General features: G+C 43.6%; 1 protein-coding gene across 1 annotated transcript in view; it reads left to right on the top strand.

Annotated features, from left to right (window-relative positions):
* LOC139369528 (zinc finger protein 831) overlaps positions 1–27,684 on the top strand; it is a 78,715-nt gene that overhangs the window by 21,736 nt on the left and 29,295 nt on the right. The gene's annotated exons all lie outside the window — the stretch shown is intronic.

Genomic DNA, 27,684 nt, shown 5'->3' with positions numbered 1-27,684 from the left:
ATCTGTTGATACAGAACCCTGGTGACTGATACCTTAACCTAGCTCTGGAGGAAGATCTGTTGATACAGAACCCTGGACTGATACCTTCACCTAGCTCTGGAGGAAGATCTGTTGATACAGAACCCAGGTGACTGATACCTTCACCTAGCTCTGGAGGAAGATCTGTTGATACAGAACCCTGGACTGATACCTTCACCTAGCTCTGGAGGAAGATCTGTTGATACAGAACCCTGGTGACTGATACCTTCACCTAGCTCTGGAGGAAGATCTGTTGATACAGAACCCTGGACTGATACCTTCACCTAGCTCTGGAAGAAGATCTGTTGATACAGAACCCTGGACTGATACCTTCACCTAGCTCTGGAGGAAGATCTGTTGATACAGAACCCTGGTGACTGATACCTTCACCTAGCTCTGGAGGAAGATCTGTTGATACAGAACCCTGGACTGATACCTTCACCTAGCTCTGGAGGAAGATCTGTTGATACAGAACCCTGGTGACTGATACCTTCACCTAGCTCTGGAGGAAGATCTGTTGATACAGAACCTTGGTGACTGATACCTTCACCTAGCTCTGGAGGAAGATCTGTTGATACAGAACCCTGGACTGATACCTTCACCTAGCTCTGGAGGAAGATCTGTTGATACAGAACCCTGGTGACTGATACCTTCACCTAGCTCTGGAGGAAGATCTGTTGATACAGAACCCTGGACTGATACCTTAACCTAGCTCTGGAGGAAGATCTGTTGATACAGAACCCTGGTGACTGATACCTTCACCTAGCTCTGGAGGAAGATCTGTTGATACAGAACCCTGGTGACTGATACCTTAACCTAGCTCTGGAGGAAGATCTGTTGATACAGAACCCTGGTGACTGATACCTTCACCTAGCTCTGGAGGAAGATCTGTTGATACAGAACCCTGACTCTGTTCTGCTGAGCGTCTACAGGACCTGGAATGTGAACAGAGGCAAAGACAGTAACAGCAACGTGGACAGAGGCAGAAGACAGAGACAGTAACAGCAACGTGGACAGAGGCAGAAGACAGAGACAGTAACAGCAACAAGAACAGAGGGATAACTATAGTAGAACTGCAGCCCAGAGAACCTCAGTGGATAGGTGAGTGATCTTATATGGCTACATGACCTCTGTCCAGCGTTACTCATGAGGTCTGTGATGTTTAGCATGATTGTGATCGTATTTCTCTGAGAACCTAGTATTTACAATGTCATCTGAACAGTTTCAACAGTCTTAAACTTCAGCACTGTAATGCCTGATTGACTGGACAGTAATATCAAGAAAACACAACTGATTAGACTTCACCCAGTCAGTAACATATCTGCCCAAAGACACTTCACCCAGTCAGTAACATATCTGCCCAAAGACACTACCCAGTCAGTAACATATCTGCCCAAAGACACTACCCAGTCAGTAACATATCTGCCCAAAGACACTACCCAGTCAGTAACATATCTGCCCAAAGACACTACCCAGTCAGTAACATATCTGACCAAAGACACTACCCAGTCAGTAACATATCTGCCCAAAAACACTTTACCCAGTTAGTAACATATCTGCCCAAAGACACTTCACCCAGTCAGTAACATATCTGCCCAAAGACACTTTACCCAGTCAGTAACATTTCTGCCCAAAGACACTTTACCCAATCAGTAACATATCTGCCCAAAGACACTTCACCCATTCAGTAACATATCTGCCCAAAGACACTTTACCCAGTCAGTAACATATCTGCCCAAAGACACTACCCAGTCAGTAAAATATCTGACCAAAGACACTACCCAATCAGTAACATATCTGCCCAAAGACACTACCCAGTCAGTAACATATCTGCCCAAAGACACTACCCAATCAGTAACATATCTGCCCAAAGACACTTTACCCAGTCAGTAACATATCTGCCCAAAGACACTTTACCCAATCAGTAACATATCTGCCCAAAGACACTTCACTCAGTCAGTAACATATCTGCCCAAAGACACTTTACCCAGTCAGTAACATATCTGCCCAAAGACACTTTACCCAGTCAGTAACATATCTGCCCAAAGACACTACCCAGTCAGTAACATATCTGCCCAAAGACACTACCCAGTCAGTAACATATCTGCCCAAAGACACTTTACCCAGTCAGCTGTTAGCAGTTGAGACAGTGAACTCCGGTACCTGGGTGTATGAAAAGTCACTAGACCAGACATAGTACCTCTGACCATGGCATTGATAGGGATGCCCATTGAATAGGGATGCCCATTGAATAGGGATGCCCATTGAATAGGGATGCCCATTGATAGGGATGCCCATTGATAGGAATGCCCATTGATTACATGTCTGTGGTTGAAACCTACTGATGGGAAATTAAAATAGATTACAGATTAAAGGAACACCATGACAACATTATTATGTATGTTCTGTCTCTATGGGAACACTGTGGGAACACTGCTCTGTCTCTATGGGAACACTGCTCTGTCTCTATGAGAACACTGTACTGTTCTATGGGAACTCTGTTCTGTCTGTATGGGAACACTGTTCTGTCTCTATGGGAACACTGTTCTGTCTCTATGGGAACACTGTTCTGTCTCTATGGGAACACTGCTCTGTCTCTATGGGAACACTGTGGGAACACTGTTCTGTCTCTATGGGAACACTGTTCTGTACAATGGGAACACTGTTCTGTCTCTATGGGAACACTGCTCTGTCTCTATAGGAACACTGCTCTGTCTCTATGGGAACACTGTTCTGTACTATGGGAACACTGTTCTGTCTCTATGGGAACACTGTTCTGTTCTATGGGAACACTGTTCTGTCTCTATGGGAACACTGTTCTGTTCTATGGGAACACTGTTCTGTTCTATGGGAACACTGTTCTGTTCTATGGGAACACTGTTCTGTCTCTATGGGAACACTGTGGGAACACTGTTCTGTCTCTATGGGAACAAATCAAATCAAATCAAATTGATTTATATAGCCCTTCGTACATCAGCTGATATCTCAAAGTGCTGTACAGAAACCCAGCCTAAAACCCCAAACAGCAAGCAATGCAGGTGTTGAAGCACGGTGGCTAGGAAAAACTCCCTAGAAAGGCAAAAACCTAGGAAGAAACCTAGAGAGGAACCAGGCTATGTGGGGTGGCCAGTCCTCTTCTGGCTGTGCCGGGTGGAGATTATAACAGAACATGGCCAAGATGTTCAAATGTTCATAAATTACCAGCATGGTCGAATAATAATAAGGCAGAACAGTTGAAACTGGAGCAGCAGCATGGTCAGGTGGACTGGGGACAGCAAGGAGTCATCATGTCAGGTAGTCCTGGGGCATGGTCCTAGGGCTCAGGTCCTCCGAGAGAGAGAAAGAAAGAGAGAAGGAGAGAATTAGAGAACGCACACTTAGATTCACACAGGACACCGAATAGGACAGGAGAAGTACTCCAGATATAACAAACTGACCCTAGCCCCCCGACACATAAACTACTGCAGCATAAATACTGGAGGCTGAGACAGGAGGGGTCAGGAGACACTGTGGTCCCATCCGAGGACACCCCCGGACAGGGCCAAACAATGGGAACACTGTACAATGGGAACACTGTTCTGTCTCTATGGGAACACTGGTCTGTTCTATGGGAGCACTGTTCTGTCTCTATGGGAACACTGTGGGAACACTGTTCTGTCTCTATGGGAACACTGTTCTGTTTCTATGGGAACACTGTGGGAACAGTGTTATGTCTCCATGGGAACACTTTTCTGTCTCTATGGGAACATTGTTCTGTCTCTATGGGAACACTGCTCTGTCTCTATAGGAACACTGCTCTGTCTCTATGGGAACACTGTTCTGTACTATGGGAACGCTGTTCTGTCTCTATGGGAACACTGTTCTGTTCTATGTCAACACTGTTCTGTCTCTATGGGAACACTGCTCTGTCTCTATGGAAACACTCCAGCGTCTATACCTCCATACCAGTAGTAGTCATGTCTCAAGAGTCTATACATTCATACTAGTAGTAATGGTTCCAGAGTCTATACATCCATACTAGTAGTAGTCATAGCTCCTGAGTCGATACATCCATACTAGTAGTAGTCATGGCTCCAGAGTCTATAAATCCATACTAGTAGAAGTCATGGCTCCAGAGTCTACACATTCATACTAGTAGTAGTCATGGCTCCAGAGTCTATACATACATACTAGTATTAGTCATGGCTCCAGATTATATACATCCATACTGACGGTAGTCATGGCTCCAGAGTCTATAAATCCATGCTAGTAGTAGTCATGGCTCCTGCTCCAGAGTCTATACCTCCATACTATTAGTAGTCATGGTTCCTGCTCCAGAGTTTACACATCCATACTAATAGTAGTCATGGTTCCAGAGTCTATTCATCCATACTAATAGTAGTCATGGCTCCAGAGTATAAACATCAATACTGGTAGTAGTCATGACTCCAGAGTCTATACATCCTTATAGGTAGTAAGTAGTCATGTCTCCAGAGTCAAGTCATCCATACTAGTAGTAGTCATGGCTCCAGAGTCTATACATCCATACTAGTAGTAGTCATGGCTCCAGAGTCTATACATAGATACTGGTAGTAGTCATGGCTCCGCAGTGTATACATCCATACTAGTAGTAGTCATGGCTCCAGATTCTATACATCCATACTGAAGGTAGTCATGGCTCCAGAGTCTATAAATCCATACTAGTAGTAGTCATGGCTCCAGAGTCAATACATCCATACTAGTAGTAGTCATGGCTCCAGAGTCTATACATAGATACTGGTAGTAGTCATGATCCAGATTCTATACATCCATACTGAAGGTAGTCATGGCTCCAGAGTCTATACATCCATACTAGTAGTAGTCATGTCTCCTGCTCCAGAGTCTATACATCCATACTAGTAGTAGTCATGGCTCCTGAGTTTATACGTCCATACTAGTAGTAGTCATGGTTCCAGAGTCTATACATCCATACTAGTAGTTGTCATGGCTCCAGAGTCTATACATCCATACTAGTAGTAGTCATGGCTCCAGAGTCTATACACCCATACTGGTAGTAGTGATGGCTCCAGAGTCTATACATCAATACTCGAGGTAGTCAAGGCTCCAGAGTCTATACATCCATACAGGTAGTAGTCATGGCTCCAGAGTCTATACATCCATACTAGTAGTAGTGATGGCTCCAGAGTCTATACATCCATACTAGTAGTAGTCATGGCTCCAGAGTCTATGCATCAATACGGTTAGTACTCATGGCTCCAGAGTCTATACATCCATACTGGTAGTAGTCATGGCTCCAGAGTCTATACATCCATACTAGTAGTAGTGAAGGTTCCAGAGTCTATACATCCATACTAGTAGTAGTCATGGCTCCAGAATCTATACATCCATACTGACGGTAGTCATGGCTCCAGAGTTTATAAATCCATGCTAGTAGTAGTCATGGCTCCTGCTCCAGAGTCTATACCTCCATACTATTAGTAGTCATGGTTCCTGCTCCAGAGTTTACACATCCATACTAATAGTAGTCATGGTTCCAGAGTCTATTCATCCATACTAATAGTAGTCATGGCTCCAGAGTATAAACATCAATACTGGTAGTAGTCATGACTCCAGAGTCTATACATCCTTATAGGTAGTAAGTAGTCATGTCTCCAGAGTCAAGTCATCCATACTAGTAGTAGTCATGGCTCCAGAGTCTATACATCCATACTAGTAGTAGTCATGGCTCCAGAGTCTATACATAGATACTGGTAGTAGTCATGGCTCCAGAGTGTATACATCCATACTAGTAGTAGTCATGGCTCCAGAGTCTATACATCCATACTGAAGGTAGTCATGGCTCCAGAGTCTATAAATCCATACTAGTAGTAGTCATGGCTCCAGAGTCAATACATCCATACTAGTAGTAGTCATGGCTCCAGAGTCTATACATAGATACTGGTAGTAGTCATGATCCAGATTATATACATCCATACTGAAGGTAGTCATGGCTCCAGAGTCTATACATCCATACTAGTAGTAGTCATGTCTCCTGCTCCAGAGTCTATACATCCATACTAGTAGTAGTCATGGCTCCTGAGTTTATACGTCCATACTAGTAGTAGTCATGGTTCCAGAGTCTATACATCCATACTAGTAGTTGTCATGGCTCCAGAGTCTATACATCCATACTAGTAGTAGTCATGGCTCCAGAGTCTATACACCCATACTGGTAGTAGTGATGGCTCCAGAGTCTATACATCAATACTCGAGGTAGTCAAGGCTCCAGAGTCTATACATCCATACAGGTAGTAGTCATGGCTCCAGAGTCTATACATCCATACTAGTAGTAGTGATGGCTCCAGAGTCTATACATCCATACTAGTAGTAGTCATGGCTCCAGAGTCTATGCATCAATACGGTTAGTACTCATGGCTCCAGAGTCTATACATCCATACTGGTAGTAGTCATGGCTCCAGAGTCTATACATCCATACTAGTAGTAGTGAAGGTTCCAGAGTCTATACATCCATACTAGTAGTAGTCATGGCTCCAGAATCTATACATCCATACTGACGGTAGTCATGGCTCCAGAGTTTATAAATCCATGCTAGTAGTAGTCATGGCTCCTGCTCCAGAGTCTATACCTCCATACTATTAGTAGTCATGGTTCCTGCTGCAGAGTTTACACATCCATACTAATAGTAGTCATGGCTCCAGAGTATAAACATCAATACTGTTAGTAGTCATGACTCCAGAGTCTATACATCCTTACAGGTAGGGTAGTAGTCATGGCTCCAGAGTCTATACATCCATACTAGTAGTAGTCATGGCTCCAGAATCTATACATCCATACTGGTAGTAGTCATGGCTCCAGATTATATACATCCATACTGACGGTAGTCATGGCTCCAGAGTTTATAAATCCATGCTAGTAGTAGTCATGGCTCCTGCTCCAGAGTCTATACCTCCATACTAGTAGTAGTCATGGTTCCTGCTGCAGAGTTTACACATCCATACTAATAGTAGTCATGGCTCCAGAGTATAAACATCAATACTGGTAGTAGTCATGACTCCAGAGTCTATACATCCTTACAGGTAGGGTAGTAGTCATGGCTCCAGAGTCATTACATCCATACTAGCAGTAGTCATGGCTCCAGAGTCTATACATCCATACTAGTAGTAGTGATGGCTCCAGAATTTATACATCCATACTATTAGTAGTCATGGCTCCAGAGTCTATACATCCATACTAGTAGTAGTGATGGCTCCAGAGTCTATACATCCATACTATTAGTAGTCATATCTCCAGTGTCTATACAGCCATACTGGTTGTAGTCATGGCTCCAGAGTATAAACATCTATACTGGTAGTAGTCATGACTCCAGAGTCTATGCATCCATACCGGTAGTAGTCATGGTTCCTGAGTCTACACATCCATACTAGTAGTAGTCATGGCTCCTGCTCCAGAGTCTATACATCCATACTGGTAGTAGTCATGGCTCCAGATTATATACATCCATACTGACGGTAGTCATAGCACCAGAGTCTATAAATCCATGCTAGTAGTAGTCATGACTCCTGCTCCAGAGTGTATACCTCCGTACTAGTAGTACTCATGGTTCCTGCTCCAGAGTTTACACATCCATACTAATAGTAGTCATGGTTCCAGAGTATAAACATCAATACTGGTAGTAGTCATGACTCCAGAGCCTATACATCCTTACAGGTAGGGTAGTAGTCATGGCTCCAGAGTGTATACATCCATACTAGTAGTAGTCATGGCTCCAGATTCTATACATCCATACTGAAGGTAGTCATGGCTCCAGAGTCTATAAATCCATACTAGTAGTAGTCATGGCTCCAGAGTCAATACATCCATACTAGTAGTAGTCATGGCTCCAGAGTCTATACATCCATACTGAAGGTAGTCATGGCTCCAGAGTCTATACATCCATACTAGTAGTAGTCATGGCTCCTGAGTTTATACGTCCATACTAGTAGTTGTCATGGCTCCAGAGTCTATACATCCTTACTAGTAGTAGTCATGGCTCCAGAGTCTATACATCCATACTGTTAGTAGTGATGGCTCCAGAGTCTATACATCCATACTAGTAGCAGTCATGGCTCCAGAGTCTATGCATCCATACGGGTAGTACTCATGGCTCCAGAGTCTATACATCCATACTAGTAGTAGTGATGGTTCGAGAGTCTATACATCCATACAAGTAGTAGTCATGGCTCCAGAATCTATACATCCATACAAGTAGTAGTCATGGCTCCAGAATCTATACATCCATACTGGTAGTAGTCATGGCTCCAGATTATATACATCCATACTAATAGTAGTCATGGTTCCAGAGTCTATTCATCCATACTAATAGTAGTCATGGCTCCAGAGTATAAACATCAATACTGGTAGTAGTCATGACTCCAGAGTCTATACATCCTTACAGGTAGGGTAGTAGTCATGGCTCCAGAGTCAATACATCCATACTAGTAGTAGTCATGGCTCCAGAGTCTATACATCCATACTAGTAGTAGTCATGGCTCCAGAGTCTATGCATCCATACGGGTAGTACTCATGGCTCCAGAGTCTATACATCCATACTAGTAGCAGTGATGGCTCCAGAGTCTATACATCCATACTATTAGTCGTCATATCTCCAGTGTCTATACATCCATACTGGTTGTAGTCATGGCTCCAGAGTCTATGCATCCATATCGGTAGTAGTCATGGTTCCTGAGTCTACACATCCATACTAGTAGTAGTCATGGCTCCTGCTCCAGAGTCTATACATCCATACTAGTAGTAGTAATGGCTCCTGCTCCAGAATCTATACATCCACACTAGTAGTAGTCATGGTTCCAGAGTCTATAAATCCATACAAGTAGTAGTCACGGCTCCAGAGTCTATTCATCCATACTAGTAGTAGTCCTGGCTCCAGATTATATACATCCATACTGACGGTAGTCATGGCTCCAGAGTCTATAAATCCATGCTAGTAGTAGTCATGACTCCTGCTCCAGAGTGTATACCTCCATACTAGTAGTACTCATGGTTCCTGCTTCAGAGTTTACACATCCATACTAATAGTAGTCATGGTTCCAGAGTCTGTTCATCCATACTAATAGTAGTCATGGCTCCAGAGTATAAACATCAATACTGGTAGTAGTCATGACTCCAGAGTCTATACATCCTTACAGGTAGTAGTCATGGCTCCAGAGTCAATACATCCATACTAGTAGTAGTCATGGCTCCAGAGTCTATTCATCCATACTAGTATTAGTCATGGCTCCAGAGTCTATACATCCATACAAATAGAAGTCATGGCTCCAGAGTCTATACATCCATACTAGTAGTAGTCATGGCTCCAGAGTCTATACATCCATACTAGTAGTAGTCATGGCTCCAGAGTCTATACATCCATACTAGTAGTAGTCATTTTTCCAGAGTCTATACATCCATACTAGTAGTAGTCATGGTTCCAGAGTCTATACATCCATACTAGTAGTTGTCATGGCTCCAGAGTCTATACATCCTTACTAGTAGTAGTCATGGCTCCAGAGTCTATACATCCATACTGGTAGTAGTGATGGCTCCAGAGTCTATACATCCATACTAGTAGTAGTCATGGCTCCAGAGTCTATGCATCCATACGGGTAGTACTCATGGCTCCAGAGTCTATACATCCATACTGGTAGTAGTCATGGCTCCAGAGTCTATACATCCATACTGGTAGTAGTCATGGCTCCAGAGTCTATACATCCATACTAGTAGTAGTGATGGTTCCAGAGTCTATACATCCATACAAGTAGTAGTCATGGCTCCAGAATCTATACATCCATACTGGTAGTAGTCATGGCTCCAGATTATATACATCCATACTGACGGTAGTCATGGCTCCAGAGTTTATAATTCCATGCTAGTAGTAGTCATGGCTCCTGCTCCAGAGTCTATACCTCCATCCTAGTAGTAGTCATGGTTCCTGCTGCAGAGTTTACACATCCATACTAATAGTAGTCATGGTTCCAGAGTCTATTCATCCATACTAATAGTAGTCATGGCTCCAGAGTATAAACATCAATACTGGTAGTAGTCATGACTCCAGAGTCTATACATCCTTACAGGTAGGGTAGTAGTCATGGCTCCAGAGTCAATACATCCATACTAGTAGTAGTCATGGCTCCAGAGTCTATACATCCATACTAGTAGTAGTGATGGCTCCAGAGTCTATACATCCATACTATTAGTAGTCATGGCTCCAGAGTCTATAAATCCATACTAGTAGCAGTGATGGCTCCAGAGTCTATACATCCATACTATTAGTCGTCATATCTCCAGTGTCTATACATCCATACTGGTTGTAGTCATGGCTCCAGAGTCTATACATCCATACTAGTAGTAGTCATGGCTCCAGAGTCTATACATCCATACTAGTAGTAGTCATGGCTCCAGAGTCTATACATCCATACTAGTAGTAGTCATTTTTCCAGAGTCTATACATCCATACTAGTAGTAGTCATGGTTCCAGAGTCTATACATCCATACTAGTAGTTGTCATGGCTCCAGAGTCTATACATCCTTACTAGTAGTAGTCATGGCTCCAGAGTCTATACATCCATACTGGTAGTAGTGATGGCTCCAGAGTCTATACATCCATACTAGTAGTAGTCATGGCTCCAGAGTCTATGCATCCATACGGGTAGTACTCATGGCTCCAGAGTCTATACATCCATACTGGTAGTAGTCATGGCTCCAGAGTCTATACATCCATACTGGTAGTAGTCATGGCTCCAGAGTCTATACATCCATACTAGTAGTAGTGATGGTTCCAGAGTCTATACATCCATACAAGTAGTAGTCATGGCTCCAGAATCTATACATCCATACTGGTAGTAGTCATGGCTCCAGATTATATACATCCATACTGACGGTAGTCATGGCTCCAGAGTTTATAATTCCATGCTAGTAGTAGTCATGGCTCCTGCTCCAGAGTCTATACCTCCATCCTAGTAGTAGTCATGGTTCCTGCTGCAGAGTTTACACATCCATACTAATAGTAGTCATGGTTCCAGAGTCTATTCATCCATACTAATAGTAGTCATGGCTCCAGAGTATAAACATCAATACTGGTAGTAGTCATGACTCCAGAGTCTATACATCCTTACAGGTAGGGTAGTAGTCATGGCTCCAGAGTCAATACATCCATACTAGTAGTAGTCATGGCTCCAGAGTCTATACATCCATACTAGTAGTAGTGATGGCTCCAGAGTCTATACATCCATACTATTAGTAGTCATGGCTCCAGAGTCTATAAATCCATACTAGTAGCAGTGATGGCTCCAGAGTCTATACATCCATACTATTAGTCGTCATATCTCCAGTGTCTATACATCCATACTGGTTGTAGTCATGGCTCCAGAGTCTATGCATCCATACCGGTAGTAGTCATGGTTCCTGAGTCTACACATCCATACTAGTAGTAGTCATGGCTCCTGCTCCAGAGTCTATACATCCATACTAGTAGTAGTAATGGCTCCTGCTCCAGAATCTATACATCCACACTAGTAGTAGTCATGGTTCCAGAGTCTATAAATCCATACAAGTAGTAGTCACGGCTCCAGAGTCTATTCATCCATACTAGTAGTAGTCCTGGCTCCAGATTATATACATCCATACTGACAGTAGTCATGGCTCCAGAGTCTATAAATCCATGCTAGTAGTAGTCATGACTCCTGCTCCAGAGTGTATACCTCCATACTAGTAGTACTCATGGTTCCTGCTCCAGAGTTTACACATCCATACTAATAGTAGTCATGGTTCCAGAGTCTGTTCATCCATACTAATAGTAGTCATGGCTCCAGAGTATAAACATCAATACTGGTAGTAGTCATGACTCCAGAGTCTATACATCCTTACAGGTAGTAGTCATGGCTCCAGAGTCAATACATCCATACTAGTAGTAGTCATGGCTCCAGAGTCTATTCATCCATACTAGTAGTAGTCATGGCTCCAGAGTCTATACATCCATACTAGTAGAAGTCATGGCTCCAGAGTCTATACATCCATACTAGTAGTAGTCATGGCTCCAGAGTCTATGCATCCATACGGGTAGTACTCATGGCTCCAGAGTCTATACATCCATACTAGTAGCAGTGATGGCTCCAGAGTCTATACATCCATACTATTAGTCGTCATATCTCCAGTGTCTATACATCCATACTGGTTGTAGTCATGGCTCCAGAGTCTATGCATCCATATCGGTAGTAGTCATGGTTCCTGAGTCTACACATCCATACTAGTAGTAGTCATGGCTCCTGCTCCAGAGTCTATACATCCATACTAGTAGTAGTAATGGCTCCTGCTCCAGAATCTATACATCCACACTAGTAGTAGTCATGGTTCCAGAGTCTATAAATCCATACAAGTAGTAGTCACGGCTCCAGAGTCTATTCATCCATACTAGTAGTAGTCCTGGCTCCAGATTATATACATCCATACTGACGGTAGTCATGGCTCCAGAGTCTATAAATCCATGCTAGTAGTAGTCATGACTCCTGCTCCAGAGTGTATACCTCCATACTAGTAGTACTCATGGTTCCTGCTTCAGAGTTTACACATCCATACTAATAGTAGTCATGGTTCCAGAGTCTGTTCATCCATACTAATAGTAGTCATGGCTCCAGAGTATAAACATCAATACTGGTAGTAGTCATGACTCCAGAGTCTATACATCCTTACAGGTAGTAGTCATGGCTCCAGAGTCAATACATCCATACTAGTAGTAGTCATGGCTCCAGAGTCTATTCATCCATACTAGTATTAGTCATGGCTCCAGAGTCTATACATCCATACAAATAGAAGTCATGGCTCCAGAGTCTATACATCCATACTAGTAGTAGTCATGGCTCCAGAGTCTATACATCCATACTAGTAGTAGTCATGGCTCCAGAGTCTATACATCCATACTAGTAGTAGTCATGGTTCCAGAGTCTATACATCCATACTAGTAGTAGTCATGGTTCCAGAGTCTATACATCCATACTAGTAGTTGTCATGGCTCCAGAGTCTATACATCCTTACTAGTAGTAGTCATGGCTCCAGAGTCTATACATCCATACTGGTAGTAGTGATGGCTCCAGAGTCTATACATCCATACTAGTAGTAGTCATGGCTCCAGAGTCTATGCATCCATACGGGTAGTACTCATGGCTCCAGAGTCTATACATCCATACTGGTAGTAGTCATGGCTCCAGAGTCTATACATCCATACTGGTAGTAGTCATGGCTCCAGAGTCTATACATCCATACTAGTAGTAGTGATGGTTCCAGAGTCTATACATCCATACAAGTAGTAGTCATGGCTCCAGAATCTATACATCCATACTGGTAGTAGTCATGGCTCCAGATTATATACATCCATACTGACGGTAGTCATGGCTCCAGAGTTTATAATTCCATGCTAGTAGTAGTCATGGCTCCTGCTCCAGAGTCTATACCTCCATCCTAGTAGTAGTCATGGTTCCTGCTGCAGAGTTTACACATCCATACTAATAGTAGTCATGGTTCCAGAGTCTATTCATCCATACTAATAGTAGTCATGGCTCCAGAGTATAAACATCAATACTGGTAGTAGTCATGACTCCAGAGTCTATACATCCTTACAGGTAGGGTAGTAGTCATGGCTCCAGAGTCAATACATCCATACTAGTAGTAGTCATGGCTCCAGAGTCTATACATCCATACTAGTAGTAGTGATGGCTCCAGAGTCTATACATCCATACTATTAGTAGTCATGGCTCCAGAGTCTATAAATCCATACTAGTAGCAGTGATGGCTCCAGAGTCTATACATCCATACTATTAGTCGTCATATCTCCAGTGTCTATACATCCATACTGGTTGTAGTCATGGCTCCAGAGTCTATGCATCCATACCGGTAGTAGTCATGGTTCCTGAGTCTACACATCCATACTAGTAGTAGTCATGGCTCCTGCTCCAGAGTCTATACATCCATACTAGTAGTAGTAATGGCTCCTGCTCCAGAATCTATACATCCACACTAGTAGTAGTCATGGTTCCAGAGTCTATAAATCCATACAAGTAGTAGTCACGGCTCCAGAGTCTATTCATCCATACTAGTAGTAGTCCTGGCTCCAGATTATATACATCCATACTGACAGTAGTCATGGCTCCAGAGTCTATAAATCCATGCTAGTAGTAGTCATGACTCCTGCTCCAGAGTGTATACCTCCATACTAGTAGTACTCATGGTTCCTGCTCCAGAGTTTACACATCCATACTAATAGTAGTCATGGTTCCAGAGTCTGTTCATCCATACTAATAGTAGTCATGGCTCCAGAGTATAAACATCAATACTGGTAGTAGTCATGACTCCAGAGTCTATACATCCTTACAGGTAGTAGTCATGGCTCCAGAGTCAATACATCCATACTAGTAGTAGTCATGGCTCCAGAGTCTATTCATCCATACTAGTAGTAGTCATGGCTCCAGAGTCTATACATCCATACTAGTAGAAGTCATGGCTCCAGAGTCTATACATCCATACTAGTAGTAGTCATGGCTCCAGAGTCTATACATCCATACTAGTAGTAGTCATGGCTCCAGAGTCTATACATCCATACTAGTAGTAGTCATGGTTCCAGAGTCTATACATCCATACTAGTAGTAGTCATGGTTCCAGAGTCTATACATCCATACTAGTAGTAGTCATGGTTCCAGAGTCTATACATCCATACTGGTAGTAGTCATGGCTCCAGATTATATACATCCATACTGACGGTAGTCATGGCTCCAGAGTTTATAATTCCATGCTAGTAGTAGTCATGGCTCCTGTTCCAGAGTCTATACCTCCATACTAGTAGTAGTCATGGTTCCTGCTGCAGAGTTTACACATCCATACTAATAGTAGTCATGGTTCCAGAGTCTATTCATCCATACTAATAGTAGTCATGGCTCCAGAGTATAAACATCAATACTGGTAGTAGTCATGACTCCAGAGTCCATACATCCTTACAGGTAGGGTAGTAGTCATGGCTCCAGAGTCAATACATCCATACTAGTAGTAGTCATGGCTCCAGAGTCTATACATCCATACTAGTAGTAGTGATGGCTCCAGAGTCTATACATCCATACTATTAGTAGTCATGGCTCCAGAGTCTATAAATCCATACTAGTAGCAGTGATGGCTCCAGAGTCTATACATCCATACTATTAGTCGTCATATCTCCAGTGTCTATACATCCATACTGGTTGTAGTCATGGCTCCAGAGTCTATGCATCCATACCGGTAGTAGTCATGGTTCCTGAGTCTACACATCCATACTAGTAGTAGTCATGGCTCCTGCTCCAGAGTCTATACATCCATACTAGTAGTTGTAATGGCTCCTGCTCCAGAATCTATACATCCACACTAGTAGTAGTCATGGTTCCAGAGTCTATAAATCCATACAAGTAGTAGTCACGGCTCCAGAGTCTATTCATCCATACTAGTAGTAGTCCTGGCTCCAGATTATATACATCCATACTGACAGTAGTCATGGCTCCAGAGTCTATAAATCCATGCTAGTAGTAGTCATGACTCCTGCTCCAGAGTGTATACCTCCATACTAGTAGTACTCATGGTTCCTGCTCCAGAGTTTACACATCCATACTAATAGTAGTCATGGTTCCAGAGTCTGTTCATCCATACTAATAGTAGTCATGGCTCCAGAGTATAAACATCAATACTGGTAGTAGTCATGACTCCAGAGTCTATACATCCTTACAGGTAGTAGTCATGGCTCCAGAGTCAATACATCCATACTAGTAGTAGTCATGGCTCCAGAGTCTATTCATCCATACTAGTAGTAGTCATGGCTCCAGAGTCTATACATCCATACTAGTAGAAGTCATGGCTCCAGAGTCTATACATCCATACTAGTAGTAGTCATGGCTCCAGAGTCTATACATCCATACTAGTAGTAGTCATGGCTCCAGAGTCTATACATCCATACTAGTAGTAGTCATGGTTCCAGAGTCTATACATCCATACTAGTAGTAGTCATGGTTCCAGAGTCTATACATCCATACTAGTAGTAGTCATGGTTCCAAAGTCTATACATCCATACTAGTAGTAGTCATGGTTCCAGAGTCTATACATCCATACTAGTAGTAGTCATGGCTCCAGAGTCTATACATCCATACTAGTAGTAGTCAAATCAAATCAAATTGTATTTGTAACGTGCGCTGAATACAGCAGTGAAATGCTGAATACAACAGGTGTGGACCTTACAGTGAAATGCTTACTTACAAGCCCATAACCAACAATGCAGTTTTAAGAAAAATAACTACTAATTAAGTCGTTTTTTGCGGTAACTGTTCTTTACCTTACGATTTATGTTTTGGGCAACTTATCCTTTTACTTCACCTAATTCCAAAATGAAAATAATATACATTTTCCTGGACACCTAAACCCTTACCCCCCCCCCCCCCCTTCAAAAAAACCAAACCCCTAAACACCCTAAACCCCCTAAATCCCCAAAACACCATAAACACCCTAAACCCCCCAAAACCCCTAAACCCCCTAAACCCCCTAAACGTACTTGTTAAATTTTTATGCTTAGCAGAACAGGATAATCATCCAATTCGCACACTTATCAAGATAACATCCCAGTCATCTATTGCCTCTGATCTGGAGGACTCACTAAACACAAATGTATTGTTTGTAAATTATTTCTGAGTGTTGGAGTATGCCCCTGACTATCTGTACATTTTCAAAACAAGAAAATGATGGCGTCTGCTTTGCTTAATATAAGGAATTTGAAATTATTTATACTTTCACTTTTGATACTTAAGTATATTTTAGCAATTCCATTAACATTTTATACCTAAATATATTTAGAACTAAATACTTTTAGACTTTTACTCAAGTAGTATTTTAGTGTATGACTTCCACTTTTTCTTGAGTAACTTTCTATTACTCAAGTATGACAGTTGGGTTCTTTTTCACTTTTGATGCGAGTGTGTTTTGTTGGCTTCATTTTGTAGCAAAGGAGTAGAAGCCACCCTGCATTTGCTTCGATGGCTAGCAAATTGTCTAGCAAATTGTCTAGCAACTTGGGAATCTCAGAAATAGAGACAGGCTTAGAGAGACAGTACTATATTGTCTGGTGGAAGGATGAAAACATTAATATGTTTTCAATATGTTGGCAACCGTTTTATAAAAGCAATAAGACTGTGGAACCTGGATTATGGTGAATAACACACTGCTATGGGCTGTTTCCCCGGTCTTCTCATTTCCCTCGGGTCTAAGAACAACCCTTAGTCAGGTGTCAGCCTATTCAGGATTATCCCCAGGTTCTCATGCCTTATTGCTTAAATGGACGGGGAGGACCTGATCCTCGATCAGCACTCCTAATCTGAGACGCTTGCTACATACAAACCGCTCCAAAGCCCAGTATCAGAAAAGCATAGAGGGATGGAGAATTGAACAGAAAAACATAAGAACAAGAAAAAGCTCAGGCAGGTTCATAGCGTCAGAGAAACAGAGTAGAACAGTATAGTAGTGGTGTAGTAACAGTAGTGTAGTAGACAGGTAGCAGTATAGTAGTGGTCTAGTAACAGTAGTGCTGCTATGGTAGTGCTGCTATGGTGACCAGTGAGCTGAGATAAGGCGGGACTTTACCTAGCAAAGACTTATAGATGACCTGGAGCCTGTGGGTTTGGCGACGAATATGAAGCGATTGCCAGCCAACGAGAGCATACAGGTCGCAGTGGTGGGTAGTGTATGGGGCTTTGGTTACAAAATGGATGGCACTGTGATAGACTGCATCCAATTTGCTGAGTAGAGTGTTGGAGGCTATTTTGTAAATGACATCGCCGAAGTCAAGGATCAGCAGGATAGTTAGTTTTAGGAGGGTATGTTTGGCATCATGAGAGAAGGATGCTTTGTTGCAAAATAGGAAGTCGATTCTAGATATAATTTTGGATTGGAGATGCATAATGCGAGTCTGGAAGGAGAGTTTACAGTCAAGCCAGACACCTAGGTATTTGTAGTTATCCACGTATTTTAAGTCAGAGCCGTCCAGAATAGTGATGCTGGATTGAGGGGCAGGTGCGGGCAATGATCGATTGAATAGCATGCATTTAGTTTTATTTGCGTTTAAGAGCAGTTGGAGGCCACGGAAGGAGTGGTGTATGGCATTGAAGATCGTCTGGAGGTTAGTTAACACAGTGTCCAAAGAAGGGCCAGAAGTATACAGAATGGTGTCGTCTGCGTAGATGTGGATCAGAGAATCACCAGCAGCAACATCATTGATGTATACAGAGAAGAGAGCGGCCCGAGAATTGAACCCTTGTGGCACCCCCATAGAGACTGCCAGAGGTCTGGACAACAGGCCCTCCGACTTGACACACTGAGCTCCATCAGAGAAGTAGTTGGTGAACCAGGCGAGTTAATCATTTGAGAAACCAAGGCTGTTGAGTCTGCCAGTAAGAATGTGGTGATTGACAGAGTCGAAAGCCTTGGCCAGGTCGATGAATACAGCTGCACAGTAATGTCTCTTATCGATGGCGGTTATGATATCGTTAAGGACCTTGAGTGTGGCTGAGGTAAACCCATGACCAGCTCGGGAACCAGATTGCATAGCAGAGAAGGTATGGTGGGATTCAAAATGGTCGGTAATCTGTTTGTTAACTTGGCTTTTCGAAGACCTTAGAAAGGCAGGGTAGGATAGATATAGGTCTGTAGCAGTTTGGGTCTAAAGTGTCTCCCCCTTTAGAAAGAGAGGGTACAGATTGTCTACCCCGGCTGATTTGTAGGGGTCCAGATTTTGCCGCTCTTTCAGAACATCAGCTATCTGGATATGGGTGAAGGAGAAATGGTGGGGGCTTGGGTGGGTTGCTGTGGAGGGTACCGGGCAGTTGAACGGGTTAGGGGTAGCCAGGTGGAAAGCATGGCCAGCCGTAGAGAAATGCTTATTGAAATTCTCAATTATAGTGGATTTGTCGGTTGTAACAGTGTTTCCTAGCCTCAGAGCAGTGGGTAGCTGGGATGAGGTGCTCTAATTCTCCATGGACTTTACAGTGTCCCAGAACTTTTTTGAGTTTGTACTGCAGGATGCAAATTTCTGTTTGAAAAAGCTAGCCTTAGCTTTCCTAACTGCCTGTGTATATTGGTTCCTAACTTCCCTGAAAAGTTGCATATCACGGGGGCTATTCGATGCTAATGCAGAACGCCACAGGATGTTTTTGTGCTGGTCAAGGGCAGACAGGTCTGGAGTGAACCAAGGGCTATATCTATTCCTGGTTCTACATTTTTTGAATGGGGCATGCCTATTTAAGATGGTGAGGAAGGCACTTTTAAAGAATAACCTGGCATCCTCTATTGTCGGGATGAGGTCAATGTCATTCCAGGTCGATTAGAAAAGGCCTGCTCGCAGAAGCGTTTTAGGGAGCGTTTGACAGTGATGAGGGGTGGTCGTTTGCTCGCAGACCCCTTACAGATGCAGGCAATGAGGCAGTGATCGCTGAGATCTTGGTTGAAAACAGCAGAGGTGTATTTGGAGGGTGAGTTAGTTAGGATGATATCTATGAGGGTGCCCGTGTTTATGGATTTGGGGTTATATCTGATAGGTTCATTGATAAATTGTGTGAGATTGAGGGCATCAAGCTTAGATTGTAGGATGGCCGGGGTGTTAAGCATGTCCCAGTTTAGGTCAAGATAGATAGGGGGCAATCAGATCACATACGGTGTCGAGGGCACAGCTGGGGGCAGAGGGTGGTCAATAGCAAGCGCCAATGGTGAGAGACTTGTTTCTGGAACGGTTAATTTTTAGAAGTAGAAGCTTAAATGGTTTGGGTACAGACCTGGATAGTAAGACAGAACTCTGCAGGTTATCTTTGCAGTAAATTGCAACACCGCCCCCGTTGGCAGTCCTATCTTGTCGGAAAATGTTATAGTTAGGAATGGACATTTCAAGGTTTTTGGTGGTCTTCCTAAACCAGGATTCAGACACGGCTGGGACATCCGGATTGGTGGAGTGTGCTAGGGCAGTGATTAAAACAAACTTAGGGAGGAGGCTTCTAATGTTAACATGCATGAAACCAAGGCTTTTACAGTTGCAGAAGTCAACAAATGAGAGAGCCTGGGGGATGGGAGTGGAGGTAGACACTGCAGGGCCTGGATTAACCTCTACATCACCAGAGGAACAGAGGAGGAGTAGGATAAGGGTACGGCTAAAGGCTAACAGAACTGGACGCCTAGTATGTTCAGAACAGAGTAAAAGGAGCAGGTTTCTGGGCACGGTAGAATATATTCAAGGCTTAATGTACAGACAAATAATAGTAGGATGTGAATACAGTGGGGGTAAACCTGTGCATATAGTGATAATGAAAGAGATATTGTCTCTAGAAATAGCATTTAAACCAGGTGATGTCACTGCGTGTGTGGGAGGTGGAACTAAATTGTTAGCCGAGGCGTGTTGAGCAGTGCTAGAGGCTCTACTGTGAAATAAAACAGTAGTTACAAACCAGAACAGCAATCGACACGGCATGGTGACGTTAGGGAAAGGCATGCGTAGCCGGGTGATCATACAAGTCCAGTGCGAGGCTTCAGGCAGCGGCTCGGGGATAGCAGGCTAACAGAAAGGCCTTAGAGGGATGACGCGACAGGGGGGAAGTCTGTTGTGCCCCCCTCGTACAGTTACATCAGCGGACAGATCAGCAGGGCTCCGTGTGGTAAACCAGGCCAATTGGCAAAATATGTATAGTGGCCGAAGAAATATGTCCGCAGTGCCTCTTAAGCCAGCAGTCCAATGTGCTTTAGATAGCTAGCAGGCCGCAGATTAGCGACTGTGCGTTCAGGGGTCGCTGCTATAATTCCAGTGGCATAAAAAACAAAAAAAATCATAATAAAAAATAGAAATAGGTTCAGAGCTTGCGGTAGGAATCCGGAGATATGGAGAAGAATAAGTCCGACTAGCTCTGGTTTGAGTCGCGCTGTATAGACTGGCGAGAGTTGTCCGGGATAAAGGTAGCTGATGACTTGGCTTCGGGAATGCATTCGATGGGCCTCGTAAGCCAACAGTTTGTTGTGCTCTAGACAGCTAGCATTCAGGGGACTTTAGCTGCGATGGTCGGAAGGTTCTAGGTTCAGAGCTTGCGATAGGAATCCGGGGATATGGAGAGAAAAAGAGGTCCGGTATGCTCTGGTTGAATCGCGTTGTTCAAACTGGCGAGAGCTTTCCGAGCTAGAGGTTAGCTGATGACCGTTAGCTGACTAGTTAGCTGGCTAGTTGATGTTGGAGAGATTACAGTAATAGAGGCAAAGAAAAGTAATTTAGAGAAAAAGCAGGTCCACACCACATTGGCTGAGGCGGGTTGCAGGAGAGTATTTTGAAGTAAGTAAGTAAGTATATAAAAAGATATGCAAAGAAAAATATAGAAAAATATATATACATGGGACACGACAAGACGAAGGACAAATACGTCTGACTGCTACGCCATCTTGGATAGTAAGGCGTCCATCTATGAGGCGTCCACCCTTCCATCTATAAGTCTTTGCTAGGTAAAGCCCCACCTTATCTCAGCTCACTGGTCACCATAGCAGCACCCAGCCGTAGCATGCGCTCCAGCAGGTATATCTCACCGGTCACCCCCAAAACCAATTCTTACTTTTGCCGCATTTCCTTCCAGTTCTCTGCTACCAGTGACTGGAACAAATTGCAAAAATCACTGAAGCTGGAGACCCATATCTCCCTCACTAACTTTAAGCATCAGCTTAAAGTTAGTGACGGATCACTGCACATGTACATAGCCCATCTGTAAACAGCCCATCCAAATACCTCATCCTCATACTGTTATTTATTTTCTTGTTCCTTTGCAACCCAGTGTCTCTACTTGCACACTCATCTTCTGCACATCTATCTCTCCAGTGTTTAATTGTTAAATTGTAATCACTTCGCCACCATAGGCTATTTATTGCCTTACCTCCCAAATCTCACTACATTTGCACACACTGTATATAGATACTAGATTCTATTGTATTATTGACTGTATGTTTGTTAACTCCATGTGTAACTCTGTGCTGTTGTTTGTGTCGCACTGCTTTGCTTATCTTGGCCAGGTCACAGTTGTAAATGAGAACTTGTTCTCAACTAGCCTACCTGGTTAAATAAAGGTGAAATAAAATAAAATTAAAACCTCTTAAGGATCCACCCCTTTTTTTCAATTTTCTCCTAAAATGACATACCCAAATCTAACTGCCTGTAGCTCAGGACCTAAAATGACATACCCAAATCTAACTGCCTGTAGCTCAGGACCTAAAATGACATACCCAAATCTAACTGCCTGTAGCTCAGGACCTAAAATGGCATACCCAAATCTAATTGCCTGTAGCTCAGGCCCTGAAGCAAGGGTATGCATATTCTTGGTACCATTTGAAAGGAAACACTTTGAAATTTATGGAAATGAGAAATGAATGCAGGAGAGTATAACACATGATATCTGGTAAAATATAATAGAAAGACTGCCCAAAGGTGCCTAGTTGGTTTATTCATGCATTTTCAAGTTCATAACTGCACTCTCCTCAAGTAATTACGTAGTATTCTTTCACTGTAATAGCTAATGTATATTGGACAGTGCAGTTACATTAACAAGAATTTAAGCTTTCTGCCAATATCAGATATGTCTATGTCCTGGGAAATGTTCTTGTTACTTACAACCTCATGATAATCTCATTAGCCTACATAAACTCAACCATCCCGCGGGAGCCACACCAATCCTTTAACAGTATATGATGGTGAGTTGAGAATACAATCAAAAATCCTTTTAGAATAATTTGCAATTGACAGCCCCAATTAAAAAATTAAACATTGTCAGTTCGTTACTTAATTTGTCGCAAGAATTCTCAGATATCAAAATGGGGTCATGAACCCCTGCTCTAGGGTGAGTCTAGCTCTTATTGATCGCTCTCTCTCTCTAGGGTGAGTCAAGCTCTTATTGATCTCTCTCTCTATCCCGTGGTAGATGGAGCCTCATCTGCACAAAAGCCCACCATTCGGTCCCATGGAATCTGTTTTTCATCAATATAGCCACGCAGCACACTGAACATCCCCTGTCTCTCTCTTTCTCTCTCTCTCTTTCTCTTTAGGGTGAGTCACACTTTTACCTCTCTCTCTTTTTCTCTCTCTTTCTCCGTCTCTTTCTCTCTTTCTCTTTCTCTCTCTCTCTCTCTCTCTCTCTCTCTCTCTCTCTCTCTCTCTCTCTCTCTCTTTAGGGTGAGTCACGCTTTTACCTCTCTCTCTCATTCTCTCTCTCACTCTCTTCTCTCTCTCTCTCTCTCTCTCTCTCTCTCTCTCTCTTTCTCTTTCTCTTTAGGGTGAGTCATGCTCTCTCTCTCTCTTTCTCTTTCTCTTTAGGGTGAGTCACACTCCTACCTCTCTCTCCCTCTCTCTCTCTCTCTCTCTCTCTCTCTCTCTCTCTCTCTCTCTCTCTCTCTCTCTTTCTCTTTCTCTCTAGGGTGAGTCACGCTTTTACCTCTCTCTCTCTCTCTATCTCTCTCTCTCTCTCTCTCTCTCTCTCTCTCTGTCTCTCTCTCTCTCTACGGTGAGTCACGTTCTTATCGCTCTCTCTATCGCTCTCTCTCTGTCTCTCTCAATTCAACTCAATTCAAGGGGTTTTATTGGAATGGTAAACATGTGTTAACATTGCCAAAGCAAGTGAAGTAGATAATATACAAAAGTGAAATAAGCAATAAAAATGAACAGTAAACATTACACTCACTGAAGTTCCAAAATAATAAAGACACATTTCAAATTTCATATTATGTAATACAGTGTTGTAAAGATGTACAAAAGATGTAAAGATGTACAAATGGTTAAAGTACAAAAGGGAAAATAAATAACATAAATATGGGTTGTATTTACACGGCTGTTTGTTCTTCACTGGTTGCCCTTTTCTTGTGGCAACAGGTCACATCTTGCTGCTGTGATGGCACACTGTGGAATTTCACCCAGTAGATATGGGAGTTTATCAAAATTGGGTTTGTTTCAGAATTATTTTGCGCTCTGTGTAATCTGAGGGAAATATGTATCTCGAATATGGTCATACATTTGGCAGAAGGTTAGGAAGTGCAGCTCAGTTTCCACCTCATTTTGTGGACAGTGTGTACATAGCCTGTCTTCTCTTGAGAGTCATGTCTGCCTACGGCAGCCTTTCTCAATAGCAAGGCTCTGCTCACTGAGTCTGTACATAGTCAAAGCTTTCCTTAAGTTTGGGTTAGTCACAGTGGTCAGGTATTCTGCCACTTTGTACTCTCTGTTTAGGGCCAAATAGCATTCTAGTTCGCTCTGTTTTTTGTTAATTCCTTCCAATGTGTCAAGTAATTCTCTTTTTGTTTTCTCATGATTTGGTTTGGGTCTAATTGTGCTGCTGTCCTGCTGTGTTTGTGAACAGAGCCCCAGGACCAGCTTGCTTAGGGGACTATTATCCAGGTTCATCTCTCTGTAGGTGATGGCTTTGTTATGGAAGGTTTGGGAATCGCTTACTTTTAGGTAGTTGTAGAATTTAACGGCTCTTTTCTGGATTTGGATAATTAGTGGGTATCGGCTCTGTATGCATTATTTGGTGTTTTACGTTGTACACGGAGGATATTTTTGCAGAACTCTGCATGCAGAGTCTCAATTTGGTGTTTGTCCCATTTTGTGAAGTCTTGGTTTGTGAGCGGACCCCAGACCTCACAACCATAAAGGGCAATGGGTTCTATAACTGATTCAAGTATTTTTTGCCAGATCCTAATTGGTATGTCGATTTTTATGTTACTTTTGATGGCATAGAATGTCCTTCATGCCTTGTCTCTCAGATCGTTCACAGCTTTGTGGAAGTTACCTGTGGCGCTGATGTTTAGGCCAAGGTATGTATAGTTTTTTGTGTGCTCTTGGGCAACGGTGTCTAGTTGGAATTTGTATTTGTGGTCCTGGAGACTGGACCTTTTTTGGAACACCATTATTTTATTTTTTATCTTACTGAGGTTTACTGTCAGGGCCCAGGTCTGACAGAATCTGTGCAGAAGATCTAGGTGGTGCTGTAGGCCCTCCTTGGTTTTTTTAACCTTTATTTAAGTAGGCAAGTCAGTTAAGAACAAATTCTTACTTACAATGACAGCCTAGGAACAGTGGGTTAACTGCCTTGTTCCGGGTCAGAACGACACATTTGTACCTTGTCAGCCCTGGGATTTGATCATGCAACCTTTCAGTTACTCGCCCAATGCTCAAACCACTAGGCTACCCTGCCGCCCGAAATGATTGATTTCCCCCTCCAGGATGGAGAAGCTGTCTTCATTAAAGTATGGGGATTCTAGTGGGGGGATGTAGGTAGCACACAGGAGGACATTTTCCTCTGTTAAGATCATTTCGTTTTGAATTTCTAGTCAAAAAATGTCCTATTTTTATTAATTTAATAGAGTGCGTTAGGGCTGCTCTATACCAAATTAGCATAATTTCTTCCCTGTTTCACACTTGGTAGTTTTGTGGATGGTACTACCAGCTCTCTGTAACCTAGAGGACAAGCAGTGGGTCCATCTCCTCTATACCATGTTTCTTGTAGGATGACAATGTCTGTATTTCCGATTTCTTTGATGAAGTCCAGGTTCCTGCTCTTTAGGCAAAGAGGAGCAGTGGTGGGCACTGCTGCTTTGTAGAGGTGGACCTGGTCATAGAGGCTGTTGTAGTCCAGGGTGGAGTGGTGGGCACTGCTGTCTTGTATAGGTGGACCTGGTCATAGAGGCTGTTCAAGTCCAGGGTGGAGTGGAGGGCACTGCTGTCTTGTATAGGTGGACCTGGTCATAGAGGCTGTTCTAGTCCAGGATGGAGTAGTGGGCACTGCTGTCTTGTATAGGTGGACCTGGCCATAGTGGCTGTTCAGGTCCAGGGTGGAGTGTTGGGCACTGCTGCTTTGTAGAGGTCATTCAGTCCAGGGTGGAGTGGTGGGCACTGCTGTCTTGTATAGGTGGACCTGGTCATAGAGGCTGTTCAAGTCCAGGGTGGAGTGGTGGGCACTGCTGTCTTGTATAGGTGGACCTGGTCATAGAGGCTGTTCTAGTCCAGGGTGGAGTGGTCGGCACTGCTGTCTTGTATAGGTGGACCTGGTCATAGAGGCTGTTCTAGTCCAGGGTGGAGTGGTGGGCACTGCTGCCTTGTATAGGTGGACCTTGTCGTAAAGTCCAGGATGGAGTGGTGGGCACTGCTGTCTTGTATAGGTGGACCTGGTCATAGAGGCTGTTCAAGTCCAGGGTGGAGTGGTGGGCACTGCTGCCTTGTAGAGGTGGACCTGGTCATAGAGGCTGTTCTAGTCCAGGGTGGAGTGGTGGGCACTGCTGTCTTGTATAGGTGGACCTGGTCATAGAGGCTGTTCAGGTCCAGGGTGGAGTGGTGGGCACTGCTGTCTTGTATAGGTGGACCTGGTCATAGAGGCTGTTCAGGTCCAGGGTGGAGTGTTGGGCACTGCTGCTTTGTATAGGTGGACCTGGTCATAAAGTCCAGGGTGGAGTGGTGGGCACTGCTGCTTTGTATAGGTGGACCTGGTCATAAAGTCCAGGGTGGAGTGGTGGGCACTGCTGTCTTGTATAGGTGGACCTGATCATAGAGGCTGTTCAAGTCCAGGGTGGAGTGGTGGGCACTGCTGTCTTGTATAGGTGGACCTGGCCATAGTGGCTGTTCAGGTCCAGGGTGGAGTGTTGGGCACTGCTGTCTTGTATAGGTGGACCTGGTCATAGTGGCTGTTCAGGTCCAGGGTGGAGTGTTGGGCACTGCTGCTTTGTAGAGGTGGACCTTGTCGTAAAGTCCAGGGTGGAGTGGTGGGCACTGCTGTCTTGTATAGGTGGACCTGGTCATAGTGGCTGTTCAGGTCCAGGGTGGAGTGGTGGGCACTGCTGTCTTGTAGAGTTGGATCTGGTCGTTAAGGCTGTTCTAGTCCAGGATGGAGTGGTTGGCCAGGAAAACATTTGGTTTTGAGGCACAGTCACAGGAAATACTTGCTTTTTATGGTAGCAGGGTGGAGATAACCACTTGTGCATTGGGGAAAGTAGAAGAAGCTTTTTCAATCACTCCCTTCAGTGCTGTGCTCTCAGGTCATTTGTGCCTGTGTGTATTATTATGTTGCTGGGTGACCCTAGTTGGTCCTCAGACAGAAAGAAGGTCTAGGGCACGCTGGGCGTTTGGACACACTGAGTTTGGACACACGTTTTCTTGTATATATTTCCAGTTTGAGTCCATAAGGAGTACAATCTGTGTCTTGTGTTTGTCCCCAGTGGGTGTGTGTGTGTGGGGGGGGGGGGGGGGCTGGCTATCAGGGTGGTTGACTCTCTGTGTCTTGGGTGAGTCATGCTCTTACCTCGCTCTCTCTCTCTGTCTCAAACTCTCTCTCTCATTCTCTTTCTTTCTCTTTCTCTCTCACTCTCATTCTCTCTCTCGTTCTTTTTCTTTCTCTCTCTTTCATTCTCTCATTCTCTCTCTCTAGTGCTCTGTTCTTCTCCCCTTTCTCTCTCTCTCTCTCTCTCTCTCTCTCTCTCTCTCATTCTCATTCTCTCTCTCTCTCTCGTTCTCTTTCTTTCTCTCTCACTCACATTCTCTCTCTCTCACTCTCATTCTCTTCTCTCTCTCTGCTCTGCATGGGATTTCATCTCCATCTATCTGTATATTCCACACCA

Source organism: Oncorhynchus clarkii, chromosome 17, assembly GCF_045791955.1.
Source record: "Oncorhynchus clarkii lewisi isolate Uvic-CL-2024 chromosome 17, UVic_Ocla_1.0, whole genome shotgun sequence".
NCBI lineage: Eukaryota > Metazoa > Chordata > Actinopteri > Salmoniformes > Salmonidae > Oncorhynchus > Oncorhynchus clarkii.
This window is presented reverse-complemented; position numbering and strand designations above follow the sequence as displayed.